Here is an 18984-nt window from a genome sequence, read left to right as displayed (position 1 = left end):
ATATCTCTCTAATCATTTTTCATATTATTCTAATGTATGCTTTTTGATTGTGTTAATAATCTCGCATTCCTTGCCCATTCTAAGTAAAACCTCATCTTTAGCAACAAAATCCACCCATGAAATTTTTAAGATACATCTTTAACCACCACATCTCGAAGGCTTCGAACTTTCCTGAAAAAACTGCAGTACGTTTCCAAGCCTCCAACTCCTTATTAAAACGTAGAAAATACTTAGCATCTAATGATATATATTTCAGTACCAAGTGTTAAATCATTACTTCTGAAAAGAAACTTCATCTTCACGAACACTGAACACGAACACTTGTCGATTGTTGAACAATAAGCCTTTTCTAGATATTTCCATTTATTTCTGTTCTGCCCCTTTATCCACCACTGGATTAGTGGCAGGAATGCTTGGTGTCCACCTTTGTAACAATACCAAAAACAATATATGCCAAAGATTGTTTGGACTATAGGACAATATCACTAATAAGCCATACCCTCAAAATATTTCTAAAGGTGATTCATGGAAGATTATACAGAAAGCTAGAAGATGATATGGATGATACCCAAGTTGGGTTCCGCAAAGGAGTTGGAACAAGAGAGGCATTATTTGAGTTTAATGTCCTCTCTCAAAGATGCTTAGATATGAACCTGAATATTTGTTACTGATTCATCGACTTCGAAAAAGTTTTCGACAGGGTCCGACATGAAAAACTAATAGAATTATTGAAGAACAGAGATAGAGACAGACGAGATTTACGAATTATCATCAATCCGCATTGGAATCAAAAGGCCAATATAAAGATAGAAGAACAAGAATCCGAGAATATTGATATAAAGAGAGGAGTAAGACAGGGTTGTGTTCTGTCGCCGCTACTGTTTAACCTATACAGTGAAGCCATATTTCAGAAAGCGAAAGCGGAGCTAAGTGATGGAATCTCTATAAACGGAAGAATAGTAAATAACATAAGATTCGCTGATGCGGATACGGACTAAAAATAAGCAAGAAAAAAATTAAATTTATGATTGTCTCAAAAACACAACATGGAAATGAAAGGTTAATGATAGAGCAAACCCAAATAGAAAAAGTAAAGACATACATATTATTATGTATAAATTTATAAATCAAAGATAGAATAAAAATTAAATTTTTAATTATAACGCGGGCACATAAATTTGATACACCCTGTATATTGATTTGTAACTATTTAGTAGAAGGTAGCTTTTATGCAGTGGGTTTCTCCTTAATGAGTTTTTCCCAGAAGACTTAAAGACATTTGTAAATAAGTGAAGTGAAAGACAATTTATTCCGGATTATAATTTTAAAAAGATTGTTTGTTACGTGAAAGGTAAAATCCACAGGTAATTTTAATTATTAGTTTTTAGAAAAATAAAGGTAGAGAGATTTGGAATTTTAAGTCTGTTTGTTTAAACACAAGAATTTTTGAATAACCATTTTCAATTTCGTTGCAAAACGAAAACACAGCCGAACCATATTCTAGTCCAATCAGAGAGTTCCGCAAGCACCCTTACCGGTTTCGAAACTTATTAGTCTCTCATGAGGAGGCAAATATGCTGCTCTCCCTGATCCAACCAAAACAAACCCCAGCGTGCAGTCCCGGATTGCAACGAACGAAATGGCATAGATGCCCTAGCGGCAACTGCTAGCAAAAAGACTAAGTTTTCACTCTAATGGCATATAAAACAACATAATGCTATTCTACATCCCACCAGAATGAAAACAGTGGGAACCTTCTCTGGTTACACCTGCGAGGCTTCTACAATTTGCAAGCCATACGGATGCTGAGACTAAGGAAGATGAGGGAATTCTTCAATTTACAATTCACGTCCCATTCCGTATGGCTTGCAAATTGTAGAAGCCTCGGAGGTGTAACCAGAGAAGGTTCCCATTGTTTTCATTCTGGTGGGATGTAGAATAGCATTATGTTGTTTTATATGCCATTAGAGTGAAAACTTAGTCTTTTTGCTAGCAGTTGCCGCTAGGGCATCTATGCCATTTCGTTCGTTGCAATCCGGGACTGCACGCTGGGGTTTGTTTTGGTTGAATCAGGGAGAGCAGCATATGTGCCTCCTGATGAGAGACTAATGAGTTTCGAAACCGGTAGGGGTGCTTGCGGCACTCTCTGATTGGACTAGAATATGGTTCGGCTGTGTTTTCGTTTTGCAACGAAATTGAAAATGGTTATTCATTTTTTATTTACATTTACTCTGTGTGGAGTATGAAGGGAACCATTCTCGTTGGAACTTTACCGCGCTGAGCAGATGGGACGTGAATCGTAAATTGTAGAATTCCCTCATCTTCCTTAGTCTCAGCATCCGTATGGCTTGCAAATTGTAGAAGCCTCGGAGGTGTAACCAGAGAAGGTTCCCATTGTTTTCATTCTGGCGGGATGTAGAATAGCATTATGTTGTTTTATATGCCATTAAAGTGAAAACTTAGTCTTCTTTTTACAAGAATTTTTGTATAATTTCCGAAAAGTGATTAGTTTGAGTAGAAGTATTGTTTGAAATAATGGCTGGGTTTTTAGAATGGAAAAGAGAAATGTTTTTGATTGGCTTGGCAATTTGGAAGGGGGAAAGAGAGGTTTTGAATGTTCAGACAGTTTGGAAAGGAAAGATTATTGTGTGGTCGGTATCCGAGAAAGGCAGTCGAATGTTTTCGCGGATAGTTCAGAAGCAAGTACTAGTGGTTTTTTGATAGTGGAGCGTAGCTGAAAAGTGGAACGAGAGACAAATCAAATTGAGAAGAAAAACCTCTTTGATTCTGTAAAGTCCAAGAGAGTAAGTTACAAGGACTATAGTTATTAAAATTATTTGTGACACCAAGTAAAAAAGATACTTGGGTCTCAGGAGATTATTATTGAGACAAAGAGAGGAGAGAGTTTTGGAGTTCATTGAACGAGTACTGGTCAAAAGCGGCCTGGTTTGTGTTTTGGAGAAATAGTTGCTGGTATGCTGCTGGATTGATGCTGAGAACGGAGAGGGCTTTGATTGGTAGCCTAACATAATCAACAAGAAAGAGCTGTTTGGGTCAAGAGGAGACATCATTGTGTGTGAATCAAAAAGGTCAGTCAATAACTTATGTGATAGATGTTCTTTATAATCAGAAGTTAAAATATTTGCGTAAAAGCATATGAATTAAGGTTCCAACATTTCAATAATTTAATAGGAAGTATAAGTAATTTTGCAAATACCTAAATTTGTTTGTTTAGCTTACTTTATAAATGGTATCAGGAACAAGCGATAAATATTTGTTTAAATTAGATTAATTATATGGTAAAAAGTTTCATTTGGACAATTATGCCCACAGGATTTAATTGATAGATTTTCAAAGCATTGCTTTTGATAATAAAGGTATTTGTATGTGCTTATTTATGATTTTTCTATTTATTTCCTTTTCCTATTTTATCCCGATAAGGATCAACTAAGAGATACTGAAGCCACAAGAAAGGATAAGTATAACCTAAGATAATTTTAGTTAATTTTTATGACAAAAAGGCACCCTGAGATTTTTTATTAATTGTTTATGTATGATTTCCGTCAATTCAATAATTAATTAAATAAATAGTCAATTAAAATAAAAGTAATAGAAAACAGATCATAGCAATATATCTGGGAACCTGGGTTGATGACAAAAATGAACAAAGCAAAGAAATTAAAGTCCGAATTGAAACTGCAAGGCAAGCATTTATAAAAATGAAGACACTGCTTACAAACAAAGACCTTCAGTTGCCTCTTAGATTGAGGGCTCTAAGATGGTACATATTTTCTATATAACTATACGGAATGTTACAGAAGTGTTACAGAAGAATATTGAAAATTCAGTGGGTTCAAAGGATTACCAATGTTGAAGTGCTACGACGTTTAAATAAGGAGTTAAAAATTATGAACAGTATAAAAACTAGAAAACTGGAATATTTGGGTCACATTACCAGAGGAGAAAAATATGAGTTGCTGAGAATTATTATGCAAGGAAGTATTCAAGGAAGAAGAAGCATAGGAAGAAGACGCATCTCCTGGTTGAGGAACCTTAGAAAATGGTTTAACTGTAGTTCATTACAACTGTTCAGAGCAGCAGTCAACAAAGTGACCATAGCCATTATGATATCCAACCTCCGATACGAGAGGGAACTTTAAGAAGAAAGAAGGATTAGCAGCATTTACAATTTCGGTTTCTAGAATTTCTAGTCATTCGTTGTTGTTGTCCAATCCTGTTGGTTCTTTTGGTATGCTCTTAAGGAGTATTTTGATATAGTTTTCCCATTCTTTCAGTTTGTCTTCGGTCAGTCGAAGCAGTTCGCCATCTGTGTTCAGCATGGTGTATAAGGTTTTTCTGTAATTAAAAACATCATGCCTTTATTGCAGTTCTACTATTTCGACTCTTTTTATTTCTAGCCATTTCTCTTTTACCTCACCTCAGTTTTTTTCGAATCATTCTATTTAGTTATTTGTATTCTCCGTCCTTATCTCTACCTCATCGTACTACGCTTCTGGCTCAACCATGAACTTATCTGCCTTAGTGTTACCAGTCTGACTGATGTTTATGGCTTTCGGATAGTTGAATAAGTAAGTATACATCATTCAGAAAATGGCAATAAGTTTGTGACAGCATTGTAGTATTTGTCTTTTAAAATTAGTAATTGTAATCTTCTCCACAAAGTGCTGGTACATCCGTCCTAGTGGGCAGTCCGATAAGTACTTAGCCTACAAAAGGGAAAGGAAAATTTTGGAAAATTGGCAATTTATTTCTCTACATAGTCTCCTTCTAGCTCGATACACTTGACCCAGCAACTTCTTTAACCCGTCTGAAAAATACCTTTTCTCGATGTCTGAAAAATACCTTTTCTCGATGTCTGCAAAATTGGCTTCCGTGGTAACGATGGCCTCCTCATTCAACTTAAATTTCTGCCCAACGAGTGTCTTTCTCAGGTTTGGAAACAAATAGTAGTCGCACGGGGTCAAATCTGGAGAATGCGATGGATGGGGCAAAAGTTCGTAGCCCAATTCGACCAATTTGGCCATGGCGACGGTGGAGGTTTGAGTCGGTGCGTTTTCATGGTGGAAGAGCGCTTTTTTCTTTGCCAAATGGGGTCGTTTTTTCTTCAATTCGGCGTCGAATCGGCCCAATAATTCGGCATAATAGGGCCCTGTGACCGTTTTGCCCTTCCAAGTAGTCGATGTAGATCACACCTTGTCAATCCCTGAAAATGCTGGCCATTACCTTTCCGACCGATTGGACAGTATTCGCCTTCTTCAGAGCATGTTCGCCGGGTGCTGTCCGCTCTTTCGACTGTTCCTTCGTTTTTGGTGTATACCAGTGAATCCATGTTTCGTCGACGGTTGTGAAACGACGTAAAAACTCCTTTGAATTGCACTTACACAGCGTCAAACGCTGCTCTGAAGTGGACTCACGGTTGCGCTTATTGACTGAAGTAAGCAAACGCGGCACCCATCGCACCGACAGCTTTCTCATGCCCAAAATTTCATTCAGGATATGACCTACCCGGTCTTTTGAGATGCCTACTGTGTCAGCTAGCTCGCGCACTTTCAGTCGGCGGTGTGCCAATACAAGATCGTGGATTTTTGTCACGTTATTCTCCGTGGTAGCCATTTTCGTGGCGCTTACGCGTGGCTCATCAAAAACCGACGTTCGTCCACGTTGAAACTCATTAAACCAATTTTTGACAGTTGCCATCGAAGAAGAAGAGTCACCGTACACAGCATCCAAGCGCTCTTTGATTTCGCTGCGTGATTTCCCTTCCAAAAACAAGAATCGAATCACCGACCGATATTGCTCTTTTTCCATTTTATTAAAATCCGCGAACACGCTGACTTTCACACGCAATCACAACAATACTATACTTTCGATTTGAATGAAATTTTGACATTAGCCGTCTACGAAAACGCATTAAATGACAGTCCTCTTCATTTGCGAGAGTGGCCCCATCGGGCGAAGAAGCTAAGTACTTATCGGACTGCCCTAGTATGTCCCAAATTTGGCACCCTCAGACTTTATACCAATATATTTCTAAAACTGAATACTTTATCCGGTGGTAAGCGATTTTCTTCCAATTTAGAAGTCTTGGGGCTGTAGGTAAGACCTTTTCATCACCTCCAGATGACACTACAGAAAGAAAATAGTGACTTTGGAACCCCGATGGATGAAAGGGTCTAGCCGGTTAAAATAGTGAAAAATGTCCCCCGCAATAATCCAAAAATAAAAATACTAGATGGTTCAAAAAGCATTAGACCAAAAAAATTTTTAGACCCCTAGCCCCATCTATAACCCCCCAAAAAATGAAAACGTGTTTTTTCGTTATTTGGATATATCTTAGGTTCTGATCATCATAGAAACTGATTTTTTCATTCATGATGTAGGTTTTTTTATTTTCTACAACAGAATTTTTTTTTAAATTTTTGGCGCAAAATTCAATTTTTTTTGCTTTTGAAAACCTTAAAATTGGTTAAAAAAGATTGGGCCGAACAAAATGCCGAAAAAAATATATTATATTTATTGGATGTGGGCATCATGGTCATATTTTTATAGGGTATCATGGTCAAAATATCGATAAATCATTTTTCGGTATTTTCTTTAACCGATTAGACTTGCTTTAATTTTAAAATCAATATCTGCTTTATTTTCCTTCAAATACAACCCAAAAAAGATCAAAAATAAATCACATATTTCAGAAACCCCACAAGTACGCCGAACATCATTTTTCGTGGTGGTCAAAAAACTTATTTGTAATCAACTCCTGTTATTTATTACAATTTTAATGAGGTGTTTGTATGCATATGAGTGTTTTACAATGATTTTCTTCATTTTGAATATTAATTTTTTCTTTTTTGGCCATTTTACAAAGAGATTTTGTCGCTGTACTTACGGGTTTTCTGCACCGAGAGAACAATTTCTTTTCTCCTAAAACACCGATTTCTTTGAGCAATATTTCTTAAAAGTTAACATATCCTATTTACTTAAACATACCGGTTCACATATAAAGAAACGAGTTTTTTAAACACAACTCAATAATTTCTTACAGATAATTTCTTCAATACTAAGAAATGCATTAATGGTTACATTTAATTTTCTTATCCTAAAGTTTTTATTTCTTAAATTGAAAACTACAAATATTTTGCAGTATAAGAAATATAATGTTAAGTTAATCCATATTTATATTTGTGAACAAGAAATTTTCTTGCAATCAAATAAATATTTTAAAAATCACAAGAAATAATTCTTCAGAAATACCCTCTGTAGTAACTGTGGTTATGAAATAAAAACTTTGTCATTAATGCCGAAATGTTACTTGCAAAGAGATTTTCTTCCACAAAAGAATTGCGCAGATTAACTAATTATGATTTAGTCGTCAGTGTTTGTCAAGATGGCGTGATATGTTCATGTTCATATAGATGGATTTTAGATTTATTAGTGTTCTTTAAAAATTAATGGATATTTTGAAGGTACGTACATATATAGGTATTAAATAAAAGTAAATTGAGTAATTTAAGATGTAATAATATTGTTGCGTATCCGAATGGTTAAAAAAGAAACATAATAGTATCTTTATATGCTTTTTAGGTATAATGATGGACGACTCTGAAATAAAGGAGCTTATTATTCTAACTGGAAATATGTCACAATTTAAAACTGGGACAGAATGATATAATATATATTCAGAACAATATTAAGAAAGGAGTTATTAACCAACTGCGGGGCCTTCCAGAAATGGTAGAACTTCATACATGTAAGTACCTTTTTAAAAATGTGTATACTTAAGTATCAACTATAATAGGTTTCTTGAATGTATCGTCTTCTATAAAAATATACAATACAACGCTATATCAAACATGGCGGGTGCAACGCTGAGCCGCTGAGGATGTTTTCTGTTAATTTATTTGAGATAAAGGAATCAGTTAGTCTAAAAGAAATATATGTTTATGGTTAAGAAATGTTATTGCCGATAACCGTGAATTAGTTAATGTGTATTAAATGACTTAGATGTAAACTAATAATACTTTCTCGTAATAAAATTTCTTAATGATTAGGTATGCTGTCTCTTTTAGATTATAAAAATTAAGAAAATTACATATTATTATGTCTGCTTCAATGTTTTACATTGGTTGTATTTTCCCTCTTGTTTTAGCTAAACAATGTTTATTGTGTGACTTAATATTATACAGATAAACAGTTAATATTTCATTAACAAAAAGAAAAAAATATACAAAGATGTGTAGGTTAAATAATGCCATGTTTGAACTAAATATGATTGATTATTATTAGTATTAATAGTTCTTATGTGGGGCCGTGTATTTGTTTTTTTTTTTGTATTTCCTAAATTTGTCAAAATAAATATCTATATCTTTATAAAAAAAATTTTATTAAAGTAAGTTTACTCTTTCTACATAACGATTTTGTTTTAGTGAATTGCTGATATACAAAGTGCTATTAACAAAAGAAGGAAAATTTGAGGAAGTTGGATTTGCCTCTCCATCCTTTTATTGTTGTGTAGAAGCCAGTGGTTTAAGAGTGGAGAAAATATTTGTATGTAATAATAACGTTTTATATCTTGTTTTATTAATAAATAATGATTTTACCTTAACACAATGATTTATTTCGCCGTATGTAATATGACTTTATTTTCAAGAAATATTAACTTAACTCTAAATATACGTTTATCTCTGCGAAATATATTTCTTAACATTAAATACATTAATTATTATTAATAGTAAAATAATAATATTCCTTACTAAGAAATATTATTGCTCAGAAAGAATAGTTTTGTAATGTGTAAAAAATATATTTTTATTACTAATAAAATTAATTAACATTAAGTGTAATTTCTTTCTGATACATGGGTTTGAAGTTTGCCAGAAAGTGATAGTTCAATCATGTTTAAAATATATTTCTTTGGCTATAGTAGAATTTATTTGAAATATTTTAGAAAATTATATCTTACATACAAAGATATATTTCTTAGGCAATATGCCAAGTCGATCTTTCTTAAATATTAATAAAGTTTCTTTATGTCAAGAATTTTTTTCTCTCGGTGTGAATTACAGGCTAAAATAGAAAGTATTACATACTTGCAAAAAAGTAAAACATTGTTCAGTTACATACATTAAATATGTCGAAAATACAAAATTAGTCAACAACGTCATGTAGCCCATCTTTGTCTGCTAGTGACCATCCAAATTACTCCTTGTAGAAGCTCCGAAAATCGATGTCATCTGATTAGTAGGATTTTAACTTCTGCAGATCTCTTATTTTTTTCACATTATTTGCTATATGCCCTTCTGGATATGCTGCCGTCTTTGGTAGAATAGGTTTTGAGTTGGTTTTACTTAACTGATATTCAAACTGTACAGCTGAATCAATAAAATCAGATGCTACAACATAACCAGGTTTTCTTGAATCATGGGTAAAGTGTATGAAGGATGCAATAGCAAAAGTTTTTTTATTTCTCTAGTGACTCCAAGACCGTTCGAGTCAACTAACATACAATTTTGCTTATAGTACTTGGGCCACCGTGACCTTTAGTCTATTATCATAATATCAGTATGCACTACATAAATACACTGTTTTTTTTATTTTTCAGCAACTAACTACAGCAAAATCTCTATCACAGGGAAGACAGCTGTGACCTCTAATGGGGCAAATATTGATTAATTGCCTCAAAACGTCCTCTAGATACCAGGGTGGCACATAGTCTAACCATTGTACGGTTTTTATTCTGTCCTGCACATCCGTCGGAAAATATGTGCAGATGTCGTGTATGTTCAGGCAGAACAGAACTATATAGCGCATTATTTATGAACATACATACGCCTTCATGATTTGCGTAAAACATTGCAGTGTCCGTTTGGATATCATGAATTTCAATTTCATTAAAAGTCAGTTGATGGAGATAAAATACCTCTTGAACTAGAATATTGGGAAGCATTAAATTTTGGAGAACACTAATAAGAAATTTAGTATTTTCCAAGGGGCCTGGCCACTGCGCACCATTCACGTTTTACAACATGTAGTACAGAAACACCTCAAATGCGGTACTTACGGGATTTTTGCATTACACTGTTAAATACAGTATTGTTTAAATACGCTAAATAGTTGAACAATAGCGGGGTCTCCGAATTACATGGATGAAATGCGTTTTTTAGAACCCATACCCAACATAACCTAAATTTCCGTTAAAATGTTACTTACGGGGTTTCTAAAATATGTGATTCAAATATTTTTAGGTCCCTAGAGCTGAATATAACCTCAAAAGAATCGAAACGTATTTTTTCGTTTTTTTGGCGATATCTTATGTTCGGGTCTAGGACGTTTCATCGCCGCCGTTTCGATGCCGCCAGTTCATCGCCGGCCGATTCATCGCCGGCCGACTCATCGCCAGTCAGTTAATCGCTAACTGATATATTTCCGAATTTTCGACCAATTTTCGACAGTAATATTTTTTATTTATTTTTAGTATTAATTAGGATGGTACGGATGCACATCAACCGAACTGTTTAGAGCAGCAGCATCTAAGATGAGAATAGCCATGATGATTGCCAACCTGCGTCGCGGAGATGGCACGTGAAGAAAAAGAAGATTAATTAGGAATTCTAGGAAATGCGAGATATGACCATTCCCGTTGCCATACTTAATCTTTCAATAGACTTTTAAGCTTTTATAATATAAAATATAATTTAACACTACAAATTTAATATTATTTAGTATCAAATTTAGGGGAAGTAGAAATAGGACAGTAAATTAATATAATAATATTTTTTATCTTTTTATTTGTCATAAGTTTTGAACTGAATTTAACGTCGTGTCGTGTCATCTCCCATAATACAAAATCAACTGACTAACTGGCGATGAAACGGTCGGCGATGAAACAGACGGCGATGAAATGGACTGGCGATGAACCGGCGGCATCAAAACGGCGTCGATGAACCGGCGGCGATGAAACGTCCCATTCCGTTAGGTTCTAATCATCGTAAAAGCTTCTTTTTTCTTTCAGTTTGTAGTTTTTTATTGCCTACAACATGATATTATTTACAACATTTTTGGCGCTAAATTCAAATTTTTTAACGTTTTTGAAATTTGTTTATTCTAAATAAGTGTGACAAACTTTAAAAAGAAATTATATATAAAAAAATAATGACAGTTTGTTTTATAAATGTATGTCCGCAAATGCTTCGTTTTCGAGATACGGAGTGTTAAAATTTTTCTTACAACCTGACGATTTATTTATTGTCAAATGAAAGATTGTGGGTTTTAAGGGGTAGTTATTGCACATTTTTTGACATACAGCTAAGAATTTTATATTCACCACTGGTGCGCATACGGGTAATAGTCTGAATTTTTTTAGAAAAAAATAGTTCGCCACTGTGATAATCCAACTTAACAATCGTTTTTGAATTCCTTGTTCAATATTTGTGACAAAACATTTATTTTCTAAAAATCTATAAAAAAATTATTTATATATTACATTCATATAGAATGTTTTATTTTCTGCATAAAAACGGCGTATAGTATGAAAAGTAATGAAGACAGATTTTCTGTCACAAATTTAACAAGGAATTCAAAAATGATTTCTAATTTGAAATATATCAGTGGCGTACTATTTTTTTCTTTAAAAAAATTCAACCATTACCCATATGCGCGCCATTGGTGAATATAAAATTCTTAGCGGTATGTCAAAAAATGCGCAATAACTACTCCTTAAAATCCACCAAATTTCATTTCCATATCTCAACCTGTTTTAGAGCAATAAATAAATCGTCAGTTTGTAAGAAAAATTTCAACTAGGCTAGGGGTCTAAAAATTTTTTGGTCGAATAATCTTTGATGTAGAACAACATGGCAGGTATTTTAATTTTTGGAATATCGCTGGAGGCATTTTTCACTATCTTAACCGGCTAGTCCCTTTATTGGTATTAAAGCAGATTATGTGAAAAATGAAAGTAAAAGTTGTAGATTTCAAGAAATTTTTAGACCATCCTACTTTCTTATATTAGGATTGTTAATAGAGTCTTATGTAAATACACAAACTTGTAATAACTTTGTAATTAGAACGTTTATTTAAAGCAAACAAGAAACAAATAATTGTTTCAAAGCCATTATCTATAATTGCGATATCAAAACAATTTGTTTATATTAATTTTAACAAGATAATTCGATGAAAATGGAATATTTAATATAATAATATTTACTTTGATTATATTTGATGAAAATCAACTATGATTAAGTAAAATAAAATAAAATTTTAAATGACCTGTATATTAGTATTATGATTGTTGTTAATAGCTTCTAGACTGATTCATTCTGAAAGTAAATGTCAAGTCAAGGTTTGTTGTTACATGTCAACAATAAACTACGTATTTTTCGGTAGTATGACTTGTGCAATTTTTTTATTTAGCTGGTTTAATTCCGGAAACGTTTATTTATTATTGCTTTAAATCATTCTAAGACGCAAATTTTGTCTTTTTAGATGAGAATTGTAGCGTCAGATTGTTTATACAGGATATTTTGTAGTATGTAGTAAGGATAAATGATATGATAGTAGTTTTTATAGTAATGTTAAGGGGTCACTGCAACAACTTTAAAATAAAGATAAGAGTAGTTTATTAAACGCAAATTAAAATATAAAATAGTATCTAAATCAAGTACACGGTGAAATGTTAAAGCTATTAGAGGCACACCAAATCACAGCTCTTGCAAAGCTATTCAACAACGTATATGAGGCTGGTAAAAAAAGGCTTACGCATCAGTTTAAAATTCAAATATGAATCTGAGGCTTAGACTGGAATATGCTGGTGTCTGATCGGCCTATGGGGGAGCTGTACGCTCTATGTATTTTTTTCACTCAGAAAACATTTTACTAGAGTCATTTTTGGCTTATAAACAATTTGAATAACTTTGTTAATATTGACTGTAGGCTAAAACTACAATGGAATTTGAAAAACTGGTATTTTTATACGAATTTTCAAAGAAAAACTTTTCGCCTAGGTTAATTACGGTCAAAGTTAGCCACTTTTTTTATTTAATTGATGGCTACTTTGTTTATAACAATTAAGCAACCTAACTAGAGCCATTTTGAATTTGAAGATATTAGGTTATGTGTAAAAGTTTGAGTAAACTTTAAACATCAACAGAGTGGTTAATAAAGCTTTAAAAATGGCGTCCGAACGGAATTAATTCGTGATCGGTGGAGGGGAATTACTAAAATACGTGCACTCAAACAATGAAACTGATTCTGCAAACATATGCTGCGATTAATATCGCCGGAACTTGTTGGTAGATTTTGTTCATAATTTTTTAAATTTGTATGTACTCGTTGTCTTATACGTTATGTACACACAACCCCACCTAACATTACAAAATGTTAGGGGGAACTCCCCTTATCACTCAAGGATATGAAAAATAGATTACGACCGATTCTAAGACCTACCGAATGAACATATATTTCATAAAAATCGGTCAAGCGGTCTCGGAGGAGTATCTAAACTAACACTGTGACAGGAGAATTTTATAGATGTAAATATATAGATGGCTATTAACAAATAGGGGTTGGTGATAGAAGAGTGAAAATTAAGGGTTGTAGGGATTTTTTCTCCTTAGAAGAGAAATCAGGAGAAGAACAAAGGTGACTGACGTCATCGAGAGGATAGCCAGGTTGAAGTGGAGATGGGCAGGACACGTAGCCAGAATGACAGATGGGCGATGGACGAAGAGGTTATTGGAATGGAGGCCAAGAGAAGACAAGAGAAGCGTCGGTCGACCGCCTACAAGATGGACTGACGACTTAAGAAAGGTAAATAAAAACTGGATGAGGGCGGCGCAGGATAGATGGGGTTGGAAACGAGGGGAGGAGGCCTATGTTCAGCAGTGGACTTTTGAGGCTGGATGATGAGGGATTTTTTAATTCTACGTCATATAAAATTAAGGTAGATAATTTTGTCCTAAAAAAATTTTAAAAAATGTCAGGGAGATTAAAACCTCTTTAACGTCCTACAGGATAAACGTGTAAAATTTTATAAAAATCGGCCAACCGTTTCGGAGTAGTATGGTAACTAACACTGTTACAGGAGAATTTGATGTATATAGAAGTAACTGCGAATTAAATAATAAAAGTGGCTAACTTTGAACCTAATTAACCTAGGCAAAAAGTTTTTTTCTAAAAATTTGTATAAAATTACCAGCTTCTGAAATCCTAAAGTAGATTTACTCTATAGCCAATATCATTGTTCAATATTAACAAAGTTATTCAAATTGTTTAGAAGCCAAAAATTTTATTTTACTAAACTTTTTTCGGAGTGATAAAAACGACTTTTTAATGATTTTTTTCAATACTTTAAAAACATGACTATTATTCTTGCATGTGGTTTCCACCGAATTGCTATGTCATTATTATTTTCTGAACAATAACATTGCGAAAAAAAAGCTCTTTGCGATAAACAAATTGAATAAAATTTAAACTAATTGACGAATCGCCTTAAAATTTTTTGTGCGTTATATAGAATGTTTGACTCAACTTTTCGTGCAATATGAAAGTCTTAAGGCCATTTTCGCAAAAGTTATAGCACGTTTTTTATTTTTTAAATTTTAGTCTTATTTTGCACTTTCCGAAACAAAAAAGGATCGGACCAAAATTAAAAAAGCGCCATTTTAAACCTTAGCTCATCTGCAAAAAGAAAAATATTATAAATAAGATATTTAATTACCCTATTTTTACCTGTAGCGATTTAAACGAAAAAACTGCCATTTTGGACCCTTATTTGCCGAACTGTGACGGGCATTTTTGTATTTATAATGTACTAGGTATACAGTACCCAAAAAATCCATTTGCAACCTGGCTTCTCAAGTATCCCGACAAAGAACTTCTTTCTCTGTACTAATTTACATGTACACCAATTTAGAATAACATATAAGTGAAATTCAATTAGGATTCATAGCAGGACTCGGAACGATGAAAGCACTTTTCAGTTTGCAACTTGTAACACAGAGAGCCAGGGATGTTAACTGTGATGAGTATGCATTTTTCGTTGATTTCGAGAAGCCATTTGACAAAGTATCACATGGGAAACTAATCGATTGCCTAAAAAGATCAGAACTCGATGGTAAGAATATAAGACTGATCTCAAACTTATATATCCAAAAAAAGTATCAGTGCTATTCGAAAATGAGATCTTCACAGTCGGAAAAGCAATTAGACAGGGTTGTATACTACCATCAGCATTATTTAACATATACTCTGGAAACATCTTTAGGGAGGTCTTGTACGAGTCAGAAAGAAGTCTTTAGGGAGGTAATGCAGTAAATGACCAACTTGTAAACAACATAAGGGTAAGAACACAACAAGTGGGTCTAGGTGGAGGTGTAGGTCGCGGCTGATGCTACTAGTTAAGTCGCGGTCGATGTTGATGGCACATAGCAAGGAGGTCACCTGCGCTGTCAGTCGAGCTAGAACCACTATCAAGTGAAGTAGTTTCATGAAATTTGAATGACAAAAAGACTGTGCTTTTGCGATGTTGTGTCAGTCAAGTGATGATAGTGATGTAATGTCAGCTGTAAATAATCAGATCTTCCTTTATATTTCAAAAATTTACTGAATTTAATTACTTTAGAAATTCAAAAATAAACTGAATACCAAAAAGGGATTATAAAAAAGTATCAACTCATAGCTTAATGACAACTTGGATTCGAACGGACCAATCACAGGGAAGCATCCGCGCAGGCCGCGCGGATGCTTCCGTAAGAGCTTCCGTAAGCTTCCAGGTCCGTAAGAGGTTACGGACCAACTAAAGTCCGTAGTTGGTCCGTAACCTCTCACCTGAACAAAAGTAATTACCTTGTGCAATTTTCGAGCAAGGATTAAATACATTCACATGTGATCTTTAAATCTTAAGACATCGAATTAATGTCGACCACTTTTTATTATAGATTGTAACAATAATGTATTTTAGAGGTTTTTATACCTATTGAAGTGGCTAGTTTGAATTACTTGTACACTGGACGTTTACACTGATGATGGTCACTCTGACCGAAAACGTTTTGTACTTCCACTCTTTCGTGGATAAATTTTAAGGATTTTTTAATAAATTCATAAATGCCTACATACAACAGAAGTGTTTACTTCATTCCACGTTGTTATATTGAAGGTATACAGCCAACTACAGGGTTTACTCCCTTTTTAAAGTTTTATTCTTCTTGTGGTGTTTTCTCCTTTAGTAGAGGTTAGCGACTACATTGGAAAATCTGTCTCTGTCCAATGCGGCTCTAAACAAATATGCTGAATCAAGGCCGGTCAAGTCTCTGATATTTCTAAGCCATGAAATTTGGCGCCTACCATGACCCTGTTTCCCTTCAATCATACCCTGAATGATCAGATGCGCAAGGCGGTACTTTTCGTTTCTCATTATGTGTCCTAGGTAGCTAACTTCTGACTTTGATGAATTTTAGCAGCTCCCTATCTGTACCTATTCTCCTCAGACCATGGTGGTGTCCAAGGTATTTTTAAGATTTTTGAAGTTATACTTTATTGAGAGTATATATATATAATATCGGTTTACAACGTTCTTCGACGTCTTCCGATTTCCAATCTCCATCTCGTTCTGTCATTCCATAGATCGTCCTCAAGTTCTCTGTCCCTGATTTCTCTATCAACTCCTTCTCTCCAACTTCTTCTAGGTCTTCCTGGTCTGCGCCTTCCTCTTGGTTGCCATTCGAGGATTTGTCTTGGTATTCTATTCTCCGGCATTCTCCTTACGTGTCCGTACCAGCTGAGTTGTTTCGTCCTGATGTCGTCAACAATAGTATGTGTAACCCACATGATTTCTCGGACTCTCTCGTTTGATATTCTGTCGCGTCTAGATATTCCCGCTGAACGGCGCCAGAAGTCCGTTTCTGTTGCTCTAAGCATTTTCTCTGTTCTGTCTTTTAGGGGCCAAACTTCGCATCCATATGTTGTGATGCTTTTTATTATAGTGTTATATATTCTTTTTTTATTCTCCTTTGAAATATTTTTATCCCACAGTACGCTGTTTAGTAAGGATATGCCTTTCCTCCCCTGTATATTTCGTTCCTTAATAGCTGCATCTAATTTTCCGTCTTGAGTGATCTTTACTCCCAGGTATTTGTAGTCTTCACATAATTTTATTTCTTGATTTTCCTCTACTCGGAGGCTATGTTGGTCTCCTCCGATACTCATGTATTCAGTTTTTTCCATATTCACTTCTAGGCCCCACCCTGTAAACTCTTCTAATAGTTTTCGCATCATGTAACTAAGATCTTCAGAATCCTGTGCGATGATCACCTGGTCATCCGCAAAGCACAGCGTGTACAAAGTTGAGTCCGTTAGTGGTATGCCCATATTCGTACATTTTTTCTTCCATTTGTTGAGTGCTGCTTCGAGGTATATTTTGAATAGTGTTGGTGAGATACAGCATCCTTGCCTTAGTCCTTTAGTTACTGTGAATCCAGGTGTTATGAGATTTCCCGTTTTAATTCTTGTTGTTTGTTGGTAGTACAACGTTTTTACGGCTTCAACCAATTCTATATTTACATTTGTTTTCTCCAGTGCCTCCCATAATTTAACCAGCGGGACACTATCATACGCTTTTCTAAGGTCTACAAACATCAGATGGACTTCTTGGCCACGAGCAACTTTCTTTTCAATTATCTGAGTAATGGAGAAAACATGATCTATTGTAGATCGACCTGCGCGAAAACCAGCCTGTTCTTCGGCTTCCATATTTTGGTATTCTTCTTCTATTCGATTTTTAATAAGTTTTCCATATATTCTGCTGATACTACCAGTGACTGCAATTCCTCTATAGTTTTCAGGTTTTGATTTATCTCCCTTTTTGTGAATAGTGCTCAGATGTGACTCTTTCCATTCTTTAGATATTTCATGGTTATTCAAGCATTGCTGGAAAAGTTGTCTTAGCCGCTTAATTAAAACTTTAGGTCCATATTTGATGAGTTCCGGAGCTATATTTCCTGGGCCCGGTGATTTGCCATTCTTCAACTGTTTACACATGGTTTCGACTTCTCTCTCAGAGAGAATTGAGAGTAAAATTTCATAATCTGCGCGCATGCGCACACAGAGAGTATGGCGTTTAGTTGCTAAAATCTTTCTAGTTATGTATAAATATATCAGTGCAAGAAAAGGTGTGAAAAGAATATATTAGTGTTTTTAGTAAATATATTTATTATAATTTTTGTATCTTTGGATTTGTCTTCTTTAGGAGTAAGATGAGTATTATTAAAACATTTTATTGTATATTTATTCACCTTGTCTGTTTGTTACCGTGAATTGTCATTAGGTACGTCTGAACCGATACAAACACAGTCCTCGTAGCGTATTTGGTATAGCATTTAGTCGAGGCATTGAAGGATTGAAGTGTAGTTTTTTCGAATGTTTTGTATAAGTGTACCTATTTACGAATGTTTCTTCTAAAATTTGGGAATATATTAATTTTATAATACATTTAAGTATGTAGTAATTTTCTTTACAATTTGTACTTACCTATTTGTTTTTGTTTATACCTAATATCGCCCGTGTCTAGCAAGTGTCGGCGTAGGCTAGCGGTATGTGTATATAGTTACGGACGTGTTAGTACTTGGTTCGATTCCCCATAAGGAAAAATTTTTTGTTTATTATTAATGGTTATTGACATCTTAGGGACTTAAAAATGATTAAAAATAATTAAAATAATTAATCGGGATGTTGCCCAACTATTTACCGAGTTGCAAATTTATAATAATTGCCTATTTCAAAATGCACTTTTGAAATGCATTTTTCTTATGCACACATGCAATTTCAGATTTCTTATTCATTACATTAGTTCACAAAATTTCCTGACATTCTCACGAATCCAACGCACCAAACTGCATTAAAAAGTACTGCGCAAAAAATCGACAATAAAGCCTTTTTTGTGCTTCAATGCCTCGATTAATTCGGCCAGAGATC

Source organism: Diabrotica virgifera, chromosome 3 (genome assembly GCF_917563875.1).
Source record: "Diabrotica virgifera virgifera chromosome 3, PGI_DIABVI_V3a".
Lineage (NCBI taxonomy): Eukaryota > Metazoa > Arthropoda > Insecta > Coleoptera > Chrysomelidae > Diabrotica > Diabrotica virgifera.
The sequence above is the reverse complement of the archived record's forward strand: the minus strand, read 5'-3'. Positions refer to the sequence as shown.